Genomic DNA, 22,914 nt, shown 5'->3' with positions numbered 1-22,914 from the left:
ATTATTACTTGTTTTAAATTTTAGAACTTTGAACCAAATATGATAAGCATCAAAACTAGGCAATGAAATACAGAAGAGATTGATTCAACACATATTTAATTGTATCCACCATGTGAAAAGCACTTCATTGTGAGCTGAGCAAAGGGTAGAGAACAAAGCAGACTGTCCTTGCCCTCATGTAGTTTACTGTCTGGGGCAGATAGATATTAAACTCATGTAATCTACATGTCCCTCTAGAGATTTCAGAATTCCTGGCTGCAGGCCAGTTTTATTCCCTCTTCACGATTTCTCAGATTTCCCGAGGTTTGCTTCCTTATTATTCACCTCTTGACCTCCACCCTCCTGCATCCTCAAAGGCAGTCTCTATTTCACCCCCATAACATTCTGGCTGTGCCAGGTAGCAGCACTACCCATTTCTACTAGAAATACATTCATGTTTGTTTGTTTTTTAAGCTTTTCTGTGGATTTGGGGGCTCATGGGTAAAGGTTTCACGGTAGTCTTTGCCTGTTGTTAGGTTCTTCCCTTTCTCTCTGCTCGGGAACACCCATCACATCCTGCCCGTATCCCACACAGGGCTGTGTCACCCACACCCAGCCCCACAGCACACACAGTTCTCCTTTCCTAAGGGAAATTGTCTCCAGCTTGTTAGACAAAGACACACAAAAATAACTTGGTCAGTTACAGCTGTGGCAAGTGCTATACTGGGAAAATACACATGTCAAGAGGTTTTATAATAGGAAAACCTAATATCGACTTTTCAGAGTTAGAAAACACTTAACTTCAAGGGAGGATTACCTAAAAATCTAGAAGGGAGGTAAAAGTCAGCCTGGTGAAGGGGGTTAGTGGGGTAGGGGATGACTTAGTAGTGGGAACAGTAGGTGCACAGGTCCTGAGGTGGGAGGGAATTTGGAGCATTGGGGAAATAGAGGGACGGCCAGGGTAACTTGAGCATTGTGAGTGAGGGAGAGTGGTGACAGGTAACACTGGGAGGTTGGCTGGGGCCACCTACAAGCTAAGCCTTGTTGGCCAGGTAAGCATTTCAGTATTACTTGAGAGGGATGGGGGAAAGCAATAAAGGGTTTGAAGAAGGAGAGTGGTATGATCGATGATTGTATGCATAACCACTGGGGGGTTGAAAAATAGAGGACTAGAAAATGTCCATTGGTTTTAGTGACAGAGAGGCTGTTGAATCTTGATAGGAAAAGATGATAGGGTGAAGGGGAATGTGTGTTAGCTTCTGGCCAAAAAGAGACTTTCTTCCTTTCTTCCTTCCTTCCTTCCTTCCTTCCTTCCTTCCTTCCTTCCTTTCTTTCTTTCTTTCTTTCTTTCTTTCTTTCTTTCTTTCTTTCTTTCTTTCTTTCTTTCTTTCTTTCTTTCTTATACAGCAGGTTCTTATTAGTTATCCATTTTATACATATTAGTGTATATATGTCAATCCCAACCTCCCAATTCATCACATACTTTAGATGGACATTTAATTCCTGAGTGGTTACCTTAAGCTATCATTTTTCTCTCTCTCAAATTATTTGATAGAGAACACTTGGTAGCATGTGTGACTCTTGGAAATAAGAACCTTAAAACATGAAATTTTGTATTACGGGTTCTTTTTTTTGGATGCAAAATAAAAATCCTCTGACTAGGAGTTGTTCCTGGAATAGCTAGGCTCAAACCTGTTTTTTTTAAAGTATTGAAACTTTGAATTCAATTTCTTAGCTATTAGTTTTAGCATACTCAAAAGGGGAGTATTTTTATTTTATTTTATTGGTTTTAAAAGCTAACATTCCAGGAACTCTAATTAAAGCCTTCATTTAATGGTGTACTTATATTTTTTACAGACCTATGGGGCATTATTTTGTAAAACAAACGCCAAAGATGGTTCGAATATAGTGGAAGCTGTTCTCCATCTCTCCCGGTAAAGTTTTGCATTTTGCATTTTACATTTTGAAAACTGGATACAGGATTGAATTTTCACTTAGCTGTTGTGTGTGCCAGATTTCTTGACCATAACATGAATCTACATTGGAAAACACTGTTTGTCTTTCAGTAGTGGTTGGAGAAACAAACATGGTTTGTTTGTTTTTTTTTTTTTTTTTTGTGATACGCGGGCCTCTCACTGCTGTGGCCCCTCCCGCCGCGGAGCACAGGCTCCGGACGCTCAGGCTCAACAGCCATGGCTCACGGGCCCAGCCGCTCCGCGGCATGTGGGATCCTCCCGGACCGGGGCACGAACCCGTGCCCCCCGCATCAGCAGGCGGACTCTCAACCACTGCGCCACCAGGGAAGCCCCCCAACATGGTTTTTATAAAAACTGGTAATTCTGCTTGTTCACTGTGAACTTTGGCAAAATACCTTTACTGCCAAACAAAGGAGGTGCATCCAAGGTGTCGTTGATGTTTCTGCAAAATGTCACCACAAAGCTAATAGTTGACATGTATGAATCACTTCCAGGAACCAGATTTTAAACACAGGAGACTATTATGAATATAGCTGTCTATTATGACATTTTCCAAGGTAAAGGGAAAAAAACCCTCAACAAAGCAAATTGTATATCATACCAGTTGGAAGTACTTTGTTTAAATTATTACCCAGGTAATTATTAAGCTAAGTCAATGGTGTTAACAATAAATAATATTTTGGGATGTGGATTAGAATGAAAATTGCATCATTGAAGACCTTGGATTTAACTGTACTTTAATCCTTGCAGCATTCTTAGGAAATAAGAATGTTTTCTGTTAGATTTATTTCTTCTGCCTAGTTTTCTGCCACAAATGAAAAGATGATTCTTTGCTGGTCTAAAGGGATTAAATATCCAAAAAAAAAAAAAAAAAAGAGAGAAAAGAAAGGTGCATTAACAAAATCCAGGCCAATGATTCTTTAATTGCTGACAAAGCAAAAACATAACTTTAGGCGTGTAGTTCTTTTCCTGATCATTTGTGAGATTCTGGTTTTATAAGAATCTTAACTTTAGTACAATAAGGGGCTCGGTGCTACCTTAGCTTCAGGCAGGGGGTGCTGCATTGCTGTCCTGGATGAGCAGGAAAGGATGCTGCAGGTCAGGCCCTCCGCATGGCTGCTGACTTCTGCCCAGCCCGTTGGAGGAGTGTAGTGTCAGGAGGCTCAAAGTCTGATCTTAAATCTACCCCGAACAGCTGAAGAGTCTTGACTAAGTCCCTGTCTTCCTTTAGGCATTTCTAATCTGTACAACGAGGGTGCCAAAGAAAATGATCCCTAAGGCCCTTTCTAGTCCTGACAGTCTATGATTCTATATATAACAGCCTGGACTCCACTGAATAACATAATCACTATTTAACACTGAATTGTCTTGTGGGGTCATATTACAGTTAAATGACTCCAGAGTGCCACTGTCACACCCAGATTGCAGAATTGATTCTCTTTTTATAATTGATTCTCTATGTTACAAGGATAGGAGAGCTGGAGGCCGCTTGTGCCCTTCCCCCGTGTGCTCCTGCCAGAGAGTTGGCTCAGCCCGGCACCACCCTGTTTACAGTGTAGCTTCCACTCAGGTTTGTGTTTCTTTGGGAACACAAAACACCGGTGTGCAGAAGCGTTTGATAACAAGGTCACTTCTTGTGAACCACTTATCAAGGAGTTTTTTAAATGGTTGTTATTGTATTGTGGCCTGGCTTGAGTCCTCTGAGTTCTGTTAACAATGTGTTAAATATGAAAACTAGAAATAAACAAACATGTAGAGACTTTAATTTGCTTTATACTGTGCCATCAGATTTGCTTGTCAAAGTACCCAAGTCTTAAGTGAAAACGGCATAGTTTCCACAGGTAAAACTACCATTTAAAAAAGTGTTACACACCATACACAAAAATAAACTCCAGATGGATTAAAGACCTAAATGTAAGGCCAGAAACTATCAAACTCTTAGAGGAAAACATAGGCAGAACACTCTATGACATAAATCACAGCAAGATCCTTTTTGACCCACCTCCTAGAGAGATGGAAATAAAACCAAAAATAAACAAATGGGACCTAATGAAACTTAAAAGCTTTTGCACAGCAAATGAAACCATAAGCGAGACGAAAAGACAACCCTTAGAATGGGAGAAAATATTTGTAAATGAAGCAACTGACAAAGGATTAATTTCAAAAATATACAAGCAGCTCATGTAGCTCAATATCAAAAAAACAAATAACCCAATCCAAAAATGGGCAGAAGACCTAAATAGACATTTCTCAAAGGAAGGCATACAGATTGCCAACAAACACATGAAAAGATGCTCAACATCACTAACCATTAGAGAAATGCAAATCAAAACCACAATGAAGGGCTTCCCTGGTGGCACAGTGGTTGAGAGTCCGCCTGCCGATGCAGGGGACATGGGTTCGTGCCCCGGTCCAGGAGGATCCCACATGCTGCAGAGCGGCTGGGCCCGTGAGCCATGGCCGCTGGGCCTGTGCTTCCGGAGCCTGTGCTCCGCAACGGGAGAGACCACAACAGTGAGAGGCCCGCATACGGCAAAAAAAAACAAAAAACAATAAAAAAAAACCCACAATGAAGTATCACCTCACACCAGTCAGAATGGCCATCATCAAAATATCTACAAACAATAAACGCTGGAGGGGGTGTGGAGAAAAGGGAACCCTCTCGTGCTGTTGGTGGGAATGTAAATTGATACAGCCACTATGGAGAACTGTATGGAGGTTCCTTAAAAAACTAAAAATAGAACTACTATATGACCCAGTAATCCCACTACTGGGCATATACCCTGAGAAAACCATAATTCAAAAAGAAACATGTACCACAATGTTCACTGCAGCAGTATTTATAATAGCTGGGACATGGAATCAACCTAAGTGTCCATCAACAGATGAATGGATAAAGAAGATGTGGCACATATATACAATGGAATGTTACTCAGCCATTAAAAAAGAAATTAGGTTATTTGTAGTGAGGTGGATGGACCTAGAGTCTGTCATACAGAGTGAAGTAAGAAAGAGAAAAACAAATACCATATGCTAACACGTATATATGGAATCTAAAAAAATGGTACTGCTGAACCTAGTGGCAGGGCAGGAATTAAGTTGCAGACGTAGAGAATGGACTTGAGGACATGGGGAGAGGGAAGGGTAAACTGGGACAAAGTGAGAGAGTGGCATGGACGTATATATACACTACCAGATGTAAAATAGCTAGTGGGAAGCTGCTGCATAGCACAGGGAGATCAGCTCAGTGCTTTGTGATGACCTAGAGGGGTGGGATAAGGAGGGTGGGAGGGAGAAGCAAGAGGGAGGAGATATGGGGATATATGTATACGTACAGCTGATTCACTTTGTCGTACAGCAGAAACTAACACAACATTGTAAAGCAATTATACTCCAATAAAGATGTGACAAAAAAATAAAGTGTTACAGCCTTTAGAATGTTATATATAATGCAAAACATGTAAGTTCTCCATTTAGATTTCATAAGATATTTCCCGGCATGGTCCCTTTCATTCCACGTCATGTCATAAAACTTGAACTATAAGAGTTCATGGATTTGCACTGTCTGAAACAAAATTTGTTTTCAAAGGGAGGCCATAAATGTTTGGTTAACAACCTGAACCCCTCTGCTTTTTCTTGGAAAACATCTCAATCCCAGGAAAAGTTTCTCCTAGGAATGCACTTTCCCTGTAGGGTTGATAGGAAATTCATCCCAACCATTGTCCATTGGTAAATACATTTGCCGTCACTAGAGCCACAGGCTTTAAACATTCAAGTTCAACAGGCATTAAATCGATCGATGGCCTGAAATTTGAGAAAAACACAAAAAGTTCAGGCTGATGTATCAGCGCCATTGCTGAGCCCACTGGGTGTAAACCTGTCCATAAGATTGAGTCATTCAAAATGCAGTTGTGAAGCACATGGTAGTTTTGGGTGAGGTAATTTAATTTTCCCAGCCTTAAACCTGTTTGAGTTGTATGAAATTGTATCTTCCTGATGTCCTTAAAGTGGGATGTGCCTGCATTTTTGGCAGATTAAAGAAACTGAAGTCCAGGTGAACAATATGGGTACCTATTTTTTTTCCCTTAGTATTTCCTTTCAGGTTCAATAATATCTGCATAATTATGAGTGCTCAGCATCAAAGCCGCGTAGGGATATCAGGGTATGTAAGATAGGCCATACAATTTAATATTAGAGAAAAAAAAGAAAACAAAATATATGACCAGGCAGCCATATGATATGTAGCTAATAGAGGCTGTTGGACCTCCCAGAAGGGAGCGATGTGAGTTGTCTTGTGAGGATGCTGTGAGTACTATACCCATTGTACAGATAAGAAAATTGGGAATTAGAATGCTTAATCAGCTTGCTCAAAGTGACACAGCTGCTAAGAGCAAAATTGGGACTTTTCACTACTCTGAATCTCTGGCTTGTCTTTTGAATGTTGGTAATCTCAGGATTCTATTCTGCACTCTCTTCCTCTTTCCTTTCTCTCTCTGCCTAATGTCTTCCACCCTCATGGTTTCTAGAACTATGTCTAGCTGATGACTTCCAATTTCTGTATTTTTTTTTTTTTTTTTTTTTTTTGCAGTACGCAGGCCTCTCACTGTTGTGGCCTCTCCCGTTGCAGAGCACAGGCTCCAGATGTGCAGGCTCAGCGGCCATAGCTCACAGGCCCAGCCGCTCCGCGGCACGTTGGATCCTCCCGGACCGGGGCACGAACCCACGTCCCCTGCATCAGCAGGCGGGCTCCCAACCACTGCGCCCCCAGGGAAGCCCCCAATTTCTGTATTTTTAATCCCCATCTTTAAAAAAAAATTCCATGACCATATTCCCATCCACCAACAAATGGGAATTCCATAGGCATGACTGCCCCAACATGTCCAAATTCTAATGTGTTAATTTTTCTTTAAAATTGTTCCTCCTTCTACATTTCCTATATCAGGAAACTACCAACCAGAATCAGTCTTGACTCCTTCCTCTCTTTCTCCATCACCTACCTCTAGTGGGTTCTGGGGTCCTATTGATTAGGTGACCTCTCTGTAATCTTTCTTGAATCTGTCCGTATTCTCTCTCTCTCTTTCTGTTTTGCTTCAGGCCTCAGAATTTCCTACTCCAGGTAGTGCAGGAGGCACCTCAGTTTCTGCCTCAGAGTTTCTCCAGCATCAGTTCATCCCCCACCCTGTAAACAGGGTAATCTTTGTAAATAAAAATCCAATTAAGACTCTCTTTCTTGCTGTAGGTAGGTGTCCTACCTACAGCATAGAGTCCAAGCTCCTTAACAAGTGGCTAATAGTCCCTCAGAGCCCAACCTCACCTACCTTTGTTTGCATCTCTTATCTTGCTTCCCAAATGAAAGAGAATCTATCCACACAGCAAACTTTGCTTCCAGTTGTGGCCAAGTTCTTTTATGCCTCTTCGCCTCATGCATGCTGTTTCCTGTACCTGGGATCTCCCTTCCTCATTACATGAAGGTGAATTCCTATCCCATCAAGAGGTCGCTCCACTGTCAAAGTCTCCCTGAAGCTCAGTCTCCACAAAGCTGCCTTCCCCTCGCCCCAGCACAACTGTGGTTCACCTTTTGTGTTGCTGCAAACGCTGTGCTTGTGTGTTAGCAGCTCTCTGGGGACCTGGTTACAATTTATTTAGAAGACATCTGTCTCTCTCTCGAAGCTCACTAGTTGAGGATCCCAGAGCTTGGCATAAATCAGACATTGAATGACCAAGTGGTCGAGATTTGGCATTTGGAAGTTGTACTAGTTTTCTATTGTCATCGTAACAGATTCCCACTAGCCTTGTGGTTTAAGCAATAAAAATGTATTATCTTACAGTTCTGGAGGTTAGAAGTCTGAACTGAGTCTTATAGGGTTTATGGATTGAACTGTGTATCTTCCTTCTTTTCCTGAGTCTTTGATTCCTTATCTGTGAAGTGAGGACAGTGATGCTCACCTGTCACCTGTCAGGATTTTGTGCAAGCGGGTGTGAGTGTTATTTGTATTAAATAAGGAATATGTGAAGACATGTAACATAGCATTTATTAACTGGCCTTCAGCAAGAACTAGTTTCCCTTTTGTTTCCTACTCACAGTGCAGTGGTTTTCAAAGGTTAGCAGGTATCAGCTCCTTCTGGGGCTGTGCTGACCGGTTTGGTGGCCACTAGCTGCTTGAAGTATGGCTGATCCAAGCTGAGATGTGCCGGATATATTAAATAAATACTGGGTTTTGAAGACAGTATAAACATTGTAAAATACCTCATTAATATTTTTATTGGTTACATGCTGAAATGATAGTATTTTTGCAATACTGAGTTAAATAAAATATATTAATAAAATTAATTTCGCTTGTCTCTTTACATTTTTTAATGTGGCTGCTAAACATTTTAAATTACATATGTGGATTATATTACATTCTATTCCTGTTGAACAGCGTCGCTGTGCTGGGAATATGCCAGTTCCCAGGACCTACTGCTCTGTAACAAACCACCCAAAATCTAATTGCCTAGAACAGCACCACTTTTTATTTTCTGAAATTGCCAGAATTGACTGGATCTCACTTGGAGAGTCCTCAGCTCCTCTCCCTTGGGTGTCTCATGTGTTCGCAGTCAGACGGACACGGGCTGTGGCGCATCTGCACGTCTGCGGCCAGGATGCTCCTCCCTGTGGATCTCAGCCCCCGGGACCTCTCTGACCTCTCTCCAGCGAAGAACCCTGGGCTGCTTAAATTGCAGCTCAAAGCGGCCAGGCCTGATTAATGCCTGGCTTGGAAATCTCAGCACACCGTTTCCTCGCCGTTCTACTGGTCTGAGCAGTCACAGAGCTGGTGCTGACCAGGGGGCAGCCGCACAAGCTTCACCACTACAGGGAGGCAGAATTCTTTGGGACCATCTTGGGGACGAGCTGTCACACTCTCCTCACCCACAGAGACTGCTATTCAGCTTGTCTAAGGGTGTATTTCCCAAACATCCCCAGGGATAGGAGACTTCCTAGGGGGCTTTCATAAGATCATGGAGATCTTTGGTCCAGTGCTGCCTCTAGGAGTTAATTCTAAAAGAAATTTAGGAAGAGGCAAAGGAAGACTTTTTTTCCTGGATTTTAACCATCTGTTGTTATCTCCATGATCGTCTATAATTACAGAATGGTTATAAAGTCATCATTGCTTTTGTGCATTAGCTGGGGATGGGAGCCAGGTTCCAGAATCCTAAGGCGTGAGCTGTGCGTGTGGCAGACTATAAGCCATGTGAAACCACAGGAGAGAGCAAGAGTAGTCTATGTGTGCATGTGAGTGTGTGCACACATGTATATGCACCTGGGCATGTGTGTGTGTTCATGCATGAGTGTGTGGCCTGGTGCTTAGAATGCAGGCGCTGGAGCCCAACTGCTGTGCCACTTCTCCAGCTGTGTGACCAAAGGGAAATTTCTTAACTTTTTTTTTTGCCTTCATTTCCTCACATATAAAATGGGGCACAGGGCTTCCCTGGGGGCACAGTGGTTAAGAATCTGCCTGCCAATGCAGGGGACATGGGTTCGAGCCCTGGTCCGGGAAGATCCCACATGCCACGGAGCAACTAAGCCTGTGCTCCGCAACAAGAGAAGCCACGGCAATGAGAAGCCTGCACACCGCCAACAAAGAGCAGCCCCGCTCGCCGCAACGAAGACCCAACACAGCCAAAAATCATTAAAAACAAAAATTAAAAAAAAATAAAATGGGGCACAATAAAATCACATAGTTGTGAGAATTAAATAAGTCAACAGCTACAAAGCATTTTGAACACTGTCTGGATGGTGCATAGCAAGTGCTTAGTAGTGCTGTTTTATTTCTATAGAGCTGTTTACGGTTCAGTTTTATACCTCAGTAATCTCCTTTCTCTCTCTGTCTATATGTCTTTCTCTCTTTCTCTCTCTAGAGAAGTGAAGAAAAGAACTGGTGAGGATGACAGCAAATCCATTACCAATCTGAGTGGGACCACTTCCAAAAAGTCAGCCCAGATGAATTGTTGCAATGGTTAAATCCCAAACATTCCTGGCCCATGAGGCCTTCATTTCCAGAGTACTGAATGTATGTGACTTGTTTGCTTCTTACATAGCATAGTGGTGCATCCTACGGACACTGTCGTGTGGAGAGTTACAGTGTGTGGAATCTGAGAGATGCTCTGGGGTCCCTCCAGAACCTCAGCTCTTTTTGCTATGTTTCAATGAATGATTTGGGCCCCCTGGTTAAATGTACCTGTCTTGTCCTCACAAAGTCTTACCAGATAACATATATATTTTTAAAGTATATTTAAAGTATATATTATATTTTTTAAAAAAGAAAATCACATGCTCAGATCAAAGCTATAGAAGAAATTCACTGACATAATTAGATTCATGTGGTAGCTGATTTTGTAGATAACCTATAACATTTACTTCCAATATTCAATACTAGAAAACTAGGAAAAGGGGGTTACTATCCTAGCTGTGCTGTAAACTAGCCTTGTGGTCTTGGACGTGTCACCAGCCCACATTAGATCCGTTTCCTTGTCTGTAAACAAGCAACTTTTTTTTTTTTTTTTTTTTTTTTTTTTTTTATTTTTTATTTTTATTTATTTATTTATTTTTTTTTTAATTTTTTAATTAGTTTCTGCTTTATAACAAAGTGAATCAGTCATACATATACATCTGTTCCCACATCCCTTCCCTCATGCATCTCCCTCCCTCCCACCCTCCCCATCCCACCCCTCCAGGCGGTCACAAAGCACGGAGCTGATCTCCCTGTGCTCTGTGGCTGCTTCCCACTATCTATCTACCTTACGTTTGGTAGTGTATATATGTCCATGCCTCTCTTTCGCTTTGTCACAGCTTACCCTTCCCCCTCCCCATATCCTCAAGTCCATTCTCAAGTAGGTCTGTGTCTTTATTCCCGTTTTGCCCCTAGGTCCTTCATGACTTTTTTTTTTTTTTTTAAATTCCGTATATATGTGTTAGCATACGGTATTTGTCTTTCTCTTTCTGACTTACTTCACTCTGTATGACAGACTGTAGGTCTATCCACCTCATTACAAATAGCTCAGTTTCGTTTCTTTTTATGGCTGAGTAATATTCCATTGTATATATGTGCCACATCTTCTTTATCCATTCATCCGATGATGGACACTTAGGTTGTTTCCAGCTCCGGGCTATTGTGAATAGAGCTGCAATGAACATTTTGGTACATGTCTCTTTTGGAATTATGGTTTTCTCAGGGTATATGCCTAGTAGTGGGATTGCTGGGTCATATGGTAGTTCTATTTTTAGTTTTTTAAGGAACCTCCATACTGTTCTCCATAGTGCCTGTACCAATTCACATTCCCACCAGCAGTGCAAGAGTGTTCCCTTTTTTCCACACCCTCTCCAGCATTTATTGTTTCTAGATTTCTTGATGATGGCCATTCTGACTGGTGTGAGATGATATCTCATTGTAGTTTTGATTTGCATTTCTCTAATGATTAATGATGTTGAGCATTCTTTCATGTGTTTGTTAGCAGTCTGTATATCTTCTTTGGAGAAATGCCTATTTAAGTCTTCTGCCCATTTTTGGATTGGGTTGTTTGTTTTTTTGCTATTGAGCTGCATGAGCTGTTTATAAATTTTGGAGATTAATCCTTTGTCAGTTGCTTCATTTGCAAATATTTTCTCCCATTCTGAGGGTTGTCTTTTGGTCTTGTTTATGGTTTCCTTTGCTGTGCAAAAGCTTTGAAGTTTCATTAGGTCCCATTTGTTTATCTTTGTTTTTATTTCCATTTCTCTAGGAGGTGGGTCCAAAAGGATCTTGCTGTGATTTATGTCATAGAGTGTTCTACCTATGTTTTCCTCTAAGAGTTTGATAGTTTCTGGCCTTACATTTAAGTCTTTTATCCATTTTGAGCTTATTTTTGTGTATGGTGTTAGGGAATGATCTAATCTCAAACTTTTACATGTCCCTGTCCAGTTTTCCCAGCACCACTTATTGAAGAGGCTGTCCTTTCTCCACTGTACATTCCTGCCTCCTTTATCAAAGATAAGTTGGCCATATGTGCGTGGGTTTATCTCTGGGCTTTCTATCCTGATCCACTGATCTATCTTTCTGTTTTTATGCCAGTACCAGACTGTCTTAATTACTGTAGCTTTGTAGTATAGTCTGAAGTCAGGGAGCCTGATTCCTCCAGCTCCGTTTTTCGTTCTCAAGATTGCTTTGGCTATTCGGGGTCTTTTGTTTTTCCAAACAAATTTTGAAATTTTTTGTTCTAGTTCTGTGAAAAATGCCAGTGGTAGTTTGATAGGGATTGCATTGAATCTGTAGATTGCTTTGGGTAGTAGAGTCATTTTCACAATATTGATTCTTCCAATCCAGGAGCATGGTATATCTCTCCATCTATTTGTATCATCTTTAATTTCTTTCATCAGTGTCTTATAATTTTCTGCATACAGGTCTTTTGTCTCCTTAGGTAGGTTTATTCCTAGATATTTTATTCTTTTTGTTGCAATGATAAATGGGAGTGTTTTCTTGATTTCATTTTCAGATTTTTCATCATTAGTGTACAGGAATGCCAGAGATTTCTGTACATTAATTTTGTATCCTGCTACTTTACCAAATTCATTGATTAGTTCTAGTAGTTTTTCGGTAGCATCTTTAGGATTCTCTATGTATAGTATCATGTCATCTGCAAACAGTGACAGCTTTACTTCTTCTTTTCCCATTTGGATTCCTTTTATTTCCTTTTCTTCTCTGATTGCTGTGGCTAAAACTTCCAAAACTATGTTGAATAAGAGTGGTGAGAGTGGGCAGCCTTGTCTTGTTCCTGATCTTAGTGGAAATGGTTTCAGTTTTTCACCATTGAGGACAATGTTGGCTGTGGGTTTGTCATATATGGCCTTTATGATGTTGAGGAAAGTTCCCTCTATGCCTACTTTCTGCAGGGTTTTTATCATAAATGGGTGTTGAATTTTGTCGAAAGCTTTCTCTGCATCTATTGAGATGATCATATGGTTTTTCTCCTTCAACTTGTTAATATGGTGTATCACATTGATTGATTTGCGTATATTGAAGAATCCTTGCATTCCTGGAATAAACCCCACTTGATCATGGTGTATGATCCTTTTAATGTGCTGTTGGATTCTGTTTGCTAGTATTTTGTTGAGGATTTTTGCATCTATGTTCATCAGTGATATTGGCCTGTAGTTTTCTTTCTTTGTGACATCCTTGCCTGGTTTTGGTATCAAGGTGATGGTGGCCTCGTAGAATGAGTTTGGGAGTGTTCCTTCCTCTGATATTGTTTGGAAGAGTTTGAGAAGGATGGGTGTTAGCTCTTCTCTAAATGTTTGATAGAATTCGCCTGTGAAGCCATCTGGTCCTGGGCTTTTGTTTGATGGAAGATTTTTAATCACAGTTTCAATTTCGGTGCTTGTGATTGGTCTATTCATATTTTCTATTTCTTCCTGAGTCAGTCTTGGCAGGTTGTGCATTTCTAAGAATTTGTCCATCTCTTCCAGGTTGTCCATTTTATGGTCATAGAGTTGCTTGTAGTAATCTCTCATGATCTTTTGTATTTCTGCAGTGTCTGTTGTTACTTCTCCTTTTTCATTTCTAATTCTATTGATTTGAGTCTTCTCCCTTCTTTTCTTGATGAGTCTGGCTAATGGTTTATCAATTTTGTTTATCTTCTCAAAGAACCAGCTTTTAGTTTTATTGATCTTTGCTATCGTTTCCTTCATTTCTTTTTCATTTATTTCTGATCTGATTTTTATGATTTCTTTCCTTCTGCTGACTTTGGGGTGTTTTTGTTCTTCTTTCTCTAATTGCTTTAGGTGCAAGGTTAGGTTGTTTATTCGAGATGTTTCCTGTTTCTTAAGGTGGGATTGTATTGCTATAAACTTCCCTCTTAGAACTGCTTTTGCTGCGTCCCATAGGTTTTGGGTCGTCGTGTCTCCATTGTCATTTGTTTCTAGGTATTTTTTAATTTCCTCTTTGATTTCTTCAGTGATCACTTCGTTATTAAGTAGTGTATTGTTTAGCCTCCATGTGTTTGTATTTTTTACAGCTCTTTTCCTGTAATTGATATCTAGTCTCATAGCATTGTGGTCAGAAAAGACACTTGATACAATTTCAATTTTCTTAAATTTACCAAGGCTTGATTTGTGACCCAAGATATGATCTATCCTGGAGAATGTTCCATGAGCACTTGAGAAAAATGTGTATTCTGTTGTTTTGGGATGGAATGTCCTATAAATATCAATTAAGTCCATCTTGTTTAATGTATCATTTAAAGCTTGTGTTTCCTTATTTATTTTCATTTTGGAAGATCTGTCCATTGGTGAAAGTGGGGTGTTAAAGTCCCCTACTATGATTGTCTTACTGTCGATTTCTCCTTTTATGGCTGTTAGTATTTGCCTTATGTATTGAGGTGCTCGTATGTTTGGTGCATAAATATTTACAATTGTTATATCTTCTTCTTGGATCGATCCCTTGATCATTATGTAGTGTCCTTCTTTGTCTCTTCTAGTAGTCTTTATTTTAAAGTCTATTTTGTCTGATATGAGAATTGCTACTCCAGCTTTCTTTTGGTTTCCATTTGCATGGAATATCTTTTTCCATCCCCTTACTTTCAGTCTGTATGTGTCCCTAGGTCTGAAGTGGGTCTCTTGTAGACAGCATATATATGGGTCTTGTTTTTGTATCCATTCAGCCAATCTGTGTCTTTTGGTGGGAGCATTTAGTCCATTTACATTTAAGGTAACTATCGATATGTATGTTCCTATTCCCATTTTCTTAATTGTTTTGGGTTCGTTATTGTAGGTCTTTTCCTTCTGTTGTGTTTCTTGCCTAGAGAAGTTCCTTTAGCATTTGTTGTAAAGCTGGTTTGGTGGTGCTGAACTCTCTCAGCTTTTGCTTGTCTGTAAACGTTTTAATTTCTCCATCAAATCTGAATGAGATCCTTGCTGGGTAGAGTAATCTTGGTTGCAGGTTTTTCTCCTTCATCACTTTAATTATGTCCTGCCACTCCCTTCTGGCTTGTAGAGTTTCTGCTGATAGATCAGCTGTTATCCTGATGGGGATTCCCTTGTGTGTTATTTGTTGTTTTTGCCTTGCTGCTTTTAATATGATTTCTTTGTGTTTCATTTTTGACAGTTTGATTAATATGTGTCTTGGCGTATTTCTCCTTGGATTTATTCTGTATGGGACTCTCTGTGCTTCCTGGACTTGATTAACTATTTCCTTTCCCATATTAGGGAAGTTTTCAACTATAATCTCTTCAAATATTTTCTCAGTCCCTTTCTTTTTCTCTTCTTCTTCTGGAACCCCTATAATTCGAATGTTGGTGCGTTTAATGTTGTCCCAGAGGTCTCTGAGACTGTCCTCTGTTCTTTTCATTCTTTTTTCTTTATTTTGCTCTGCAGCAGTTATTTCCACTATTTTATCTTCCACCTCACTTATCCGTTCTTCTGCCTCAGTTATTCTGCTATTGATCCCATCTAGAGTATTTTTTATTTCATGTATTGTGTTTTTAATCGATGCTTGATTCATCTTTAGTTCTTCTAGGTCCTTGTTAACTGTTTCTTGCATTTTGTCTATTCTATTTCCAAGATTTTGGATCTGGGAAATAGAATCTTGGATCATCTTTACCATCATTATTCTGAATTCTTTTTCAGGTAGACTGCCTATTACGTCTTCATTTGTTAGGTCTGGTGGGTTTTTATCTTGTTCCTTCTCCTGCTGTGTGTTTTTCTGTCTTCTCATTTTGCTTATGTTACTGTGTTTGGGGTCTCCTTTTTGCAGGCTGCAGGTTCGTAGTTCCCGTTGTTTTTGGTGTCTGTCCCCAGTGGCTAAGGTTGGTTTAGTGGGTTGTGTAGGCTTCCTGGTGGAAGGTACTAGTGCCTGTGTTCTGGTGAATGAGGCTGGATCTTGTCTTTCTGGTGGGCAGGTCCACGTCTGGTGGTGTGTTTTGGGGTGTCTGCGGGCTTTTTATGATTTTAGGCCACCTCTCTGCTAATGGGTGGCGTTGTGTTCCTGTCTTGCTAGTTGTTTGGCATAGGGTGTCCAGCACTGTAGCTTGCTGGTCGTTGAGTGAAGCTAGGTGCTGGTGTTGAGATGGAGATCTGTGGAAGATTTTCGCCGTTTGATATTATGTGGAGCTGGGAGGTCTCTTGTGGACCAGTGTCCTGAAGTTGGCTCTCCCACCTCAGAGGCACAGCACTGACTCCTGGCTCCTCAATTTGGGATGATTTGTTGTCTATTCATGTATTCCACAGATGCAGGGTACATCAAGTTGATTGTGGAGCTTTAATCCGCTGCTTCTGAGGCTGCTGGGAGAGGTTTCCCTTTCTCTTCTTTGTTCTCACAGCTCCTGGGTCTCAGCTTTGGATTTGGCTCCGCCTCTGCGTGTAGGTCGCCGGAGGGCGTCTGTTCTTCGCTCAGACAGGACAGGGTTAAAGGAGCAGCCTCTTCGGGGACTCTGGCTCACTCAGGCCGGGCGGGAGGGAGGGGCACGGAGTGCGGGGCGAGCCTGCAGCGGCAGAGTTCGGCGTGACGTTGCACCAGCCCGAGGCGCGCCGTGCGTTCTCCCAGGGAAGCCGCCCCTGGATCCCGGGACCCCGGCAGTGGCGGGCTGCACAGGCTCCCGGAAGGGCGGTGTGGACAGTGACCTGCGCTCGCACACAGGCTTCCTGGCCGCGGCAGCAGCAGCCCCAGCGTCCCACGCCCGTCACCGGGCTCCGCGCTTTCAGTCGCGACCCGCGCCCGTCTGTGGAGCCCCTTCAAGCAGCGCTCTCAATCCCCTCTCCTCGCGCATCAGGAAACCAAGAGGGAAGAAAAAGTCTCTTGCCTCTCCGGCAGCTCCAGAGTTTTCCCGGACTCCCTGCCGGCTAGCCGTGGCACATTAGCCCCCCTCAGGCTGAGTTCTCGCCGCCAGCCCCAGTCCTTTCCCTGCGCTCTGACCGAAGCCCGAGCCTCAGCTTCCAGCGCCGCCCGCCCTGGCGGGTGAGCAGACAAGCCTCTCGGGCTGGTGAGTGCCGCTCGGCACCGATCCTCTGTGGGGGAATCTCTCCGCTTTGCCCTACCCAGGTATGTGGGGAGTTTCTTGCCTTTTGGGAGGTCTGGGGTCTTCTGCCAGCATTCAGTAGGTGTTCTGTAGAAGTTGTTCCACGTGTAGCTGTATTTCTGGTGTATCCGTGGGGAGGAAGGTGATCTCCGCGTCTTACTCTTCCGCCATCTTACCCGGAAGTCGTAAACAAGCAACTTTGCCTTTCAGGCCTTGGCCGTCTCAGCTCTGTAGGTCTTTAAGCAGTGGGAAGGAGAGCATGATGGCCCACAGTTAATAAGGACTAGGGTCATTCATGCTTTTTAAATATTGGAGTATTGATTCTTCTCACTTCATATACAAGAACAGAATTTAATTGAGGAAAAAAATGGTAATGTTTTAAGCTCCAGTGGATATAGAAAGATCTATTTTTTTATGTATAAAAAAAGAAAACATTTTTGCAACAGAAGTAGTTTGTATATAGAAGAGGGTATTTTATAATCTCAGAATACTTATAAAGTCCATGGTTTGAATTAAGTGTTAAAAGTTCTAATGAAGGGCTTCCCTGGCGGCAGAGTGGTTAAGAATCTGCCTGCCAATGCAGGGGACACGGGTTCAAGCCCTGGTCCGGGAAGATCCCACATGCTGAGGAGCAGCTAAGCCAGTGCGCCACAACTACTGAGCCTGCTCTGTAGAGCCCGCGGGCCACAACTACTGAAGCCCATGCACCTAGAGCCCATGCTCCGCAACAAGGGAAGCCAGTGCAATGAGAAGCCCGTGCACTGCAACGAAGAGTATCCCTCGCTCACCGCAACTAGAGGAAACCCGCGTGCAACGAAGACCCAACACAGCCATAAATAAATAAATAAATAAATAAATAAATAAATAAATATTCTAATGAAAACGTATAAAGCCACGCGCTACTGAAAATACAAAGTACAGGAAAGTTGTCACATTTCACTTAAAAAAAAAAACCAGCAAGTGACTGCCAGGGGCTGGTGAAGGGAGGAACAAGGAGTGAGTTCTAATGGGTGTGTGGTTTCTTTGGGAGATGATGAGAATGTGGAATTGTGATAATGTTGCACAACTTTGTGAATATACTAAAACCCACTAAATTGTGTATTTTAAATTGTGAATTTTTTGGTATGTGAATTATATCTCATTAAAAAAGCACACTAGTACTTAGAACGGTTTACCATTTTGCCAAGTGAAAATACCCACGCTCGAACCTCCCTGTGATTTAAAAGCATAATCTCCAGTATAACTCAAATCCCCTAACTCCTGGTTGCCAGCATTCAGTTTCTTAAATAATGAACGGTGAAAGAAACGTTACGTGTGGTTTTGGAAAATCATCTCTTTTGAAGCGGATTGTGGTTAGGGGACAGGTAAGTCAGAGTCCTTTGTCTGAGGAGACTAGTGAGTTACTCTCACCCGCAGCCTGGTGGGTCCTGCCGTCCTAGAAGCTGTGCTGCCACCCAGATTCCCCAGTGAAATGTCTCCAACAGCTAAATGAGTCAACACCTGACCCCAGGGTGGGTCAGTGAGGCCTGGTTTTTAGGTTTGGCTTTTGAGTTTCAGTGGCCTGCGCCAAGTTATTCCCAACCAGAGACTTGAACTTACCTTGTGATAGGGCCAGGCCCCAAGTAGCTTGCTGAAAAAACTGAAATAACAGCTCTTATTTATTGTACTACATCATCTAAAAACATCCCTTTTTGTTGAATTAAAACAATTCCATGTAGCAGTTTTTCTCCTGTTTATGATGTTTATGATCAGACCTTAAATTCCCCAAGCTTTATTGTTATTATTTTTAATGCATATTGACCAGATATGTTACACACATAGATTATAAATAGCCATAATGTTGTTTAGCTTTTCAAAGTGTGCCTTCTCTCTACCAACTAGATCTTTTTTTTTTTTTTAACTGGAAATTTGGTTGTGTCTTCAGCAACTCTACCATGGATTCCTGTTTCCTGTTTTTTGGTCCCAGAAAAAAAAGTTTACATTTTTGACCAAGAGGAATGCCTTGCTGGTGGGGAATGTCAAACTGAACCAGGGAGGGAGTGGTAGTTATTTTTGTGCCATGGTCAGGCAAAAGTTCTGCCACTGCTGTTTGCCTCGGTGGCATCTACAGAGCCCAGGTTAGAATGGACCCGACACCTATGTGTTGACTTATGGTACTCATGTTTAGGTGTTTGGTGCAATTGCACAAAACTGTGTTAGTATCCATGTTATTGTGTTGTCTTTATTTTCCCCCAAAGTGTCTGTATTTGTCTTACGATCTGTATATAAGAATGTACCTTTGATATAGAAGTATCATCTTGATCTTTGCTTCTGGGTTGTACGGCCAGTACACCCAAATTGATTAGATTACATAGGTGCCTCTGGTACACAAAGCCATCATCTGTAGCTCTTTGAACCTGGATAAATATTTTTGCAACAAAATCCAAATTAGAAAATTAAAGCTCCAGTTAGCAAACTTGGTTAAAGAAAATCTACTTACATCTCTTTCCATTGCCTTGCTAGGAAATCAAGATTATTATCAACATTTGATTTCGTGAAGGTGTTCTCAAATTTAAAGAATATTTTTGGTAAGAAAAAAATATCTAATTTTTTAAACAGATTTAATTTGATAAATTTGCTTAGTTCTGTGCAAGTAACTCATCTTGGCTCAATTTTTCCTTTGAGAGCTTTTAAAATCAGTTATACTATACTCTTTTATGTATCCTGACACACTGGATAATATTTTAGTTTCATCATGGAAAAGAAAGTTGGATATGGAGACATCTTTCACTGCTAACTTTAGCCTCATGCATTTTCATAATTTATTTTTTCTACTTGCTGCTTTATATGACATAGGTGACAGTTGATTATTTAATACGAAATGTGATTTGCATAAAGCCAAACTGCACAATCCTCTTGCTGAAGATAAAATCGAGGTTAAAGATAAAGATTTATTTTCATATTTGTATAGTGAATGGCTTCAGAGTGATGGTCTTTGCAGGCTTTTATAGTATATGTGTGTAAGAAATTTCATATGTATATATTAAGTAGGCCTCTGAGTATTGAATAATTATTTTATGATTTTGATTTACATGGTTTACATTTTCATAGTATCAGCTCTATTTCGATTATACTGTTTGTTTCTCTTCAAACCATTAATAATTATCCCATAAAGTATAATTTTTATAGCAATACAAATGTCTAAGGAACTACAAATATTTTCTGCATTGTAAATTCAATAAAGCACGCTTTCTTTGGCCTTCTGGATGTTCCCTTCAGCTTTGCTGCAGGCATCCCTGAAGTAGTTTTAGTTCTAGGATGTGTCTACATGAAACTGTGCAGTTGGCAGCTGGCTGGGGGGAGAAAAGAATGAACACATGGTGTGCGGTCTGTGGCACAGCCTTGTCATCTCGGCCAGTTGACCAGCTTGGGGTGTCATGGCCAGGAATAGTGAGGCTTTCATAGGATGCGCTCTGGCCAGCCTTATGACCTCAGGGATTAGTTCCTTTCTCTGACCCGCCCCCCCCTCCCCATACACATCTAGCTAACTCCTGCTCATCCTTCTGCCTTAGCTTAAGCTTCACTTCCTTCAGGAAGTTTCCCCTCTCGACCTCAAACCAGGATGAGGCTGTCTGCTCTCACTTCTGTAGCATCCTTTCTAACTGTTCAGCATTCTTATTGCCCTCATACTTGTTCGACTAGACATATGCCCTGAGCTTGAGTTTTATCCCTATTGTCTGCTGCTGCTTCAAAGAATTAACTAAGGCAGGATTTGTGGAATTTCTGCAGGCACACATTGACAGAGATACACACATACACAATGGTCAAGGACAGTATAAATAAGAGGCAGCATGTATTAGTGGCCACTGGTCTGAGCTCTGTAGCCAGCCTGCCTGGTTTGAACCTGGCCTCATGTATCTACTAGTAGGTAACTGTGAGCAAGGGGTGTAACCCAGCTTCTTCATTGGTAAAATAGGGGTGATAACAGCACCTTCCTCGTGGAGTTGTTATGTGGACTAAATGAGTTACTATATGGAAAGGGCTTGAAATAGTACCTGGCACTTTGATCACTCAATTAAAAATGAAAAAGTTTTGAGGCACAATTGATTGCATTGATCTTGTTCAGGACCCTGGATACTACCATCAGTGTGTGATAAAATGCCCAAAATTTACCAGACTACCTGGGGGATGGGGCATTGTAGAGGATTCACTTTGACATAAGTTCACTGACCTCCCACATTTCTTGGTATTTTGATGGATACATAGTTGGGGTATCATATAGGATAGAATATTGTGTAGAGTGGATTAAAAGACAAGGAAATCATTGAGAAAAATTGAGGGCCTGGAAGTTAGAATGGAAAGTTGTGAATGGAGTCCTTATAAGTGTAGGATCTCCATTTATTAAGGGCTGATTAGATGAAGTAGTTGAAGGGGTTAAGAAAATACCAGAGCTCTGTCTGGGATTTTTTAATCTAAATGGCAGTAAAAGTGGTGGTGGCTATTTCTAACTGAATTGAAACTAACCTTTATAATAGGACAAGTAGCCTGTTGACAAGGATCTCCAGTGAATATATGCAAAAATCCTCAAGATGGGAATGAATCCCCAGCAAAGCATATTGTTTTGCAAGCCTTAAAATAAAAATAACATCTCTTCTTTGCAGATCTAGACATTAAGATATGTCTTCATAGATGAAAATGGAAAATAGGCACAAATGCTTCAACTTGAAATTACAGGGTAAGATAAATTTTCAAGTGCAAATTCTAGGAGTAATTACCCAGTTAAAAATTTTCTTTTCTGCATCTGTGTATCAGATTTCTTTGTGAATTTATATCTCTTAAATTTCTGCAGAGTGGGAATTTAGTTGTAAGGCCATTTAACTTGTGACCTTGCAGGCTGGTGGTGCACAAACCACGTTTCATGGCATTTGACATACATTTTTGTAGAGTCCCACACTGTTCTTAGGATTTTGGACTTATGAACATTTTTCAATCCCAGTTTTCTGGCACATCTCCCACTTGCTGTGCAGCAGGGTAGAACTCAGGAGCTGGATTAAGATCTCTTCATGGGGAGTCATGAGTAGTTCCAGTGTGGTTTTAGGAGTGAAGTTAATGTTCTTTAATTTACCACAAATATCGTCTCTTCCTGATCAGTCATTCTAGAAATAGATACTTTATCTCTTAGATAAAACCCCAAAACTTCTTACCATGATCTCTCAGCCCCTTGGTGATCTCCCTCCTAACTGTTCCCTCACTAATTCAGTTGTATTTATTGAACCTGATCATGTCCTGGGTATGATTCTAGACACTGGGGTTGTGGAGTGGGTAAGACAGACTCTCAAATGTATTACATTATAGTAGGGGTTGACCACAAACATGTAATTTTTTTCCTATCCAAGATAGAAATATGGATTTTTATCCATGGCCCCAAATAAGAACCCCTACCCTGGGTGAGAAGTTGCAAACACAGTATATTCAGATGAGAATTCCAATGTAGTAATCAAAACTCCAAGCTTGATTTAGAGATGTTAGTCCTTTCCGTGCTCCAATTCAGTTTGGAAGCCTACTGTGGGAAAGAGAGCTTGGTCCCCCTGCTCTGTCCTGCACCCCTGATCTACACTTACTGCTAATACATGCCCCTTGAGGCTCCAAGCAAGGGGAGCCTGGTGCTAAAACCATAGATGCTGTTTTATATGCTGGCAAGCTAAATCTCACAGAAGAAAAAGATATATGTGGCCAATAGTTCAAGACCATCAAGTGTGCTGAAGTTTAAGAATAAAATGTGGCCTTTGCAGGAATGTGTTGTAATCCATCTCCTCCTGTTTTATAACTGCAGCTCTGAAACTAGCCTGATTTAATTATCCCTCTTATAGCCATGAACGTGGGCTGAGGAAGTAAGGAAGGTACAAAGATTGAGGAAAATTGGGTTAAGAATCAGAAATATTGAATGTTTTCTGGG

At 41.2% G+C, this 22,914-nt stretch overlaps 1 pseudogene across 1 annotated transcript in view; it reads left to right on the top strand.

The window, feature by feature from the left end:
* Nucleotides 1-10,168, top strand: part of LOC308619255 (ras and EF-hand domain-containing protein-like) — a 57,156-nt pseudogene extending 46,988 nt beyond the window's left edge. Inside the window, exons 11-12 of the transcript in view lie at nt 1,837-1,913; nt 9,855-10,168. The product of the transcript in view is annotated as a ras and EF-hand domain-containing protein-like (transcript). The remainder of the gene's footprint in view (nt 1-1,836; nt 1,914-9,854) is intronic.
* Nucleotides 10,169-22,914: the final 12,746 nt, after the last annotated feature.

The sequence above is a fragment of the Mesoplodon bidens genome, assembly GCF_964165515.1.
Source record: "Mesoplodon bidens genome assembly, chromosome: 6".
Classification (NCBI taxonomy): Eukaryota; Metazoa; Chordata; class Mammalia; order Artiodactyla; family Ziphiidae; genus Mesoplodon; species Mesoplodon bidens.
The sequence above is the reverse complement of the archived record's forward strand: the minus strand, read 5'-3'. Positions and strand labels throughout refer to the sequence as shown.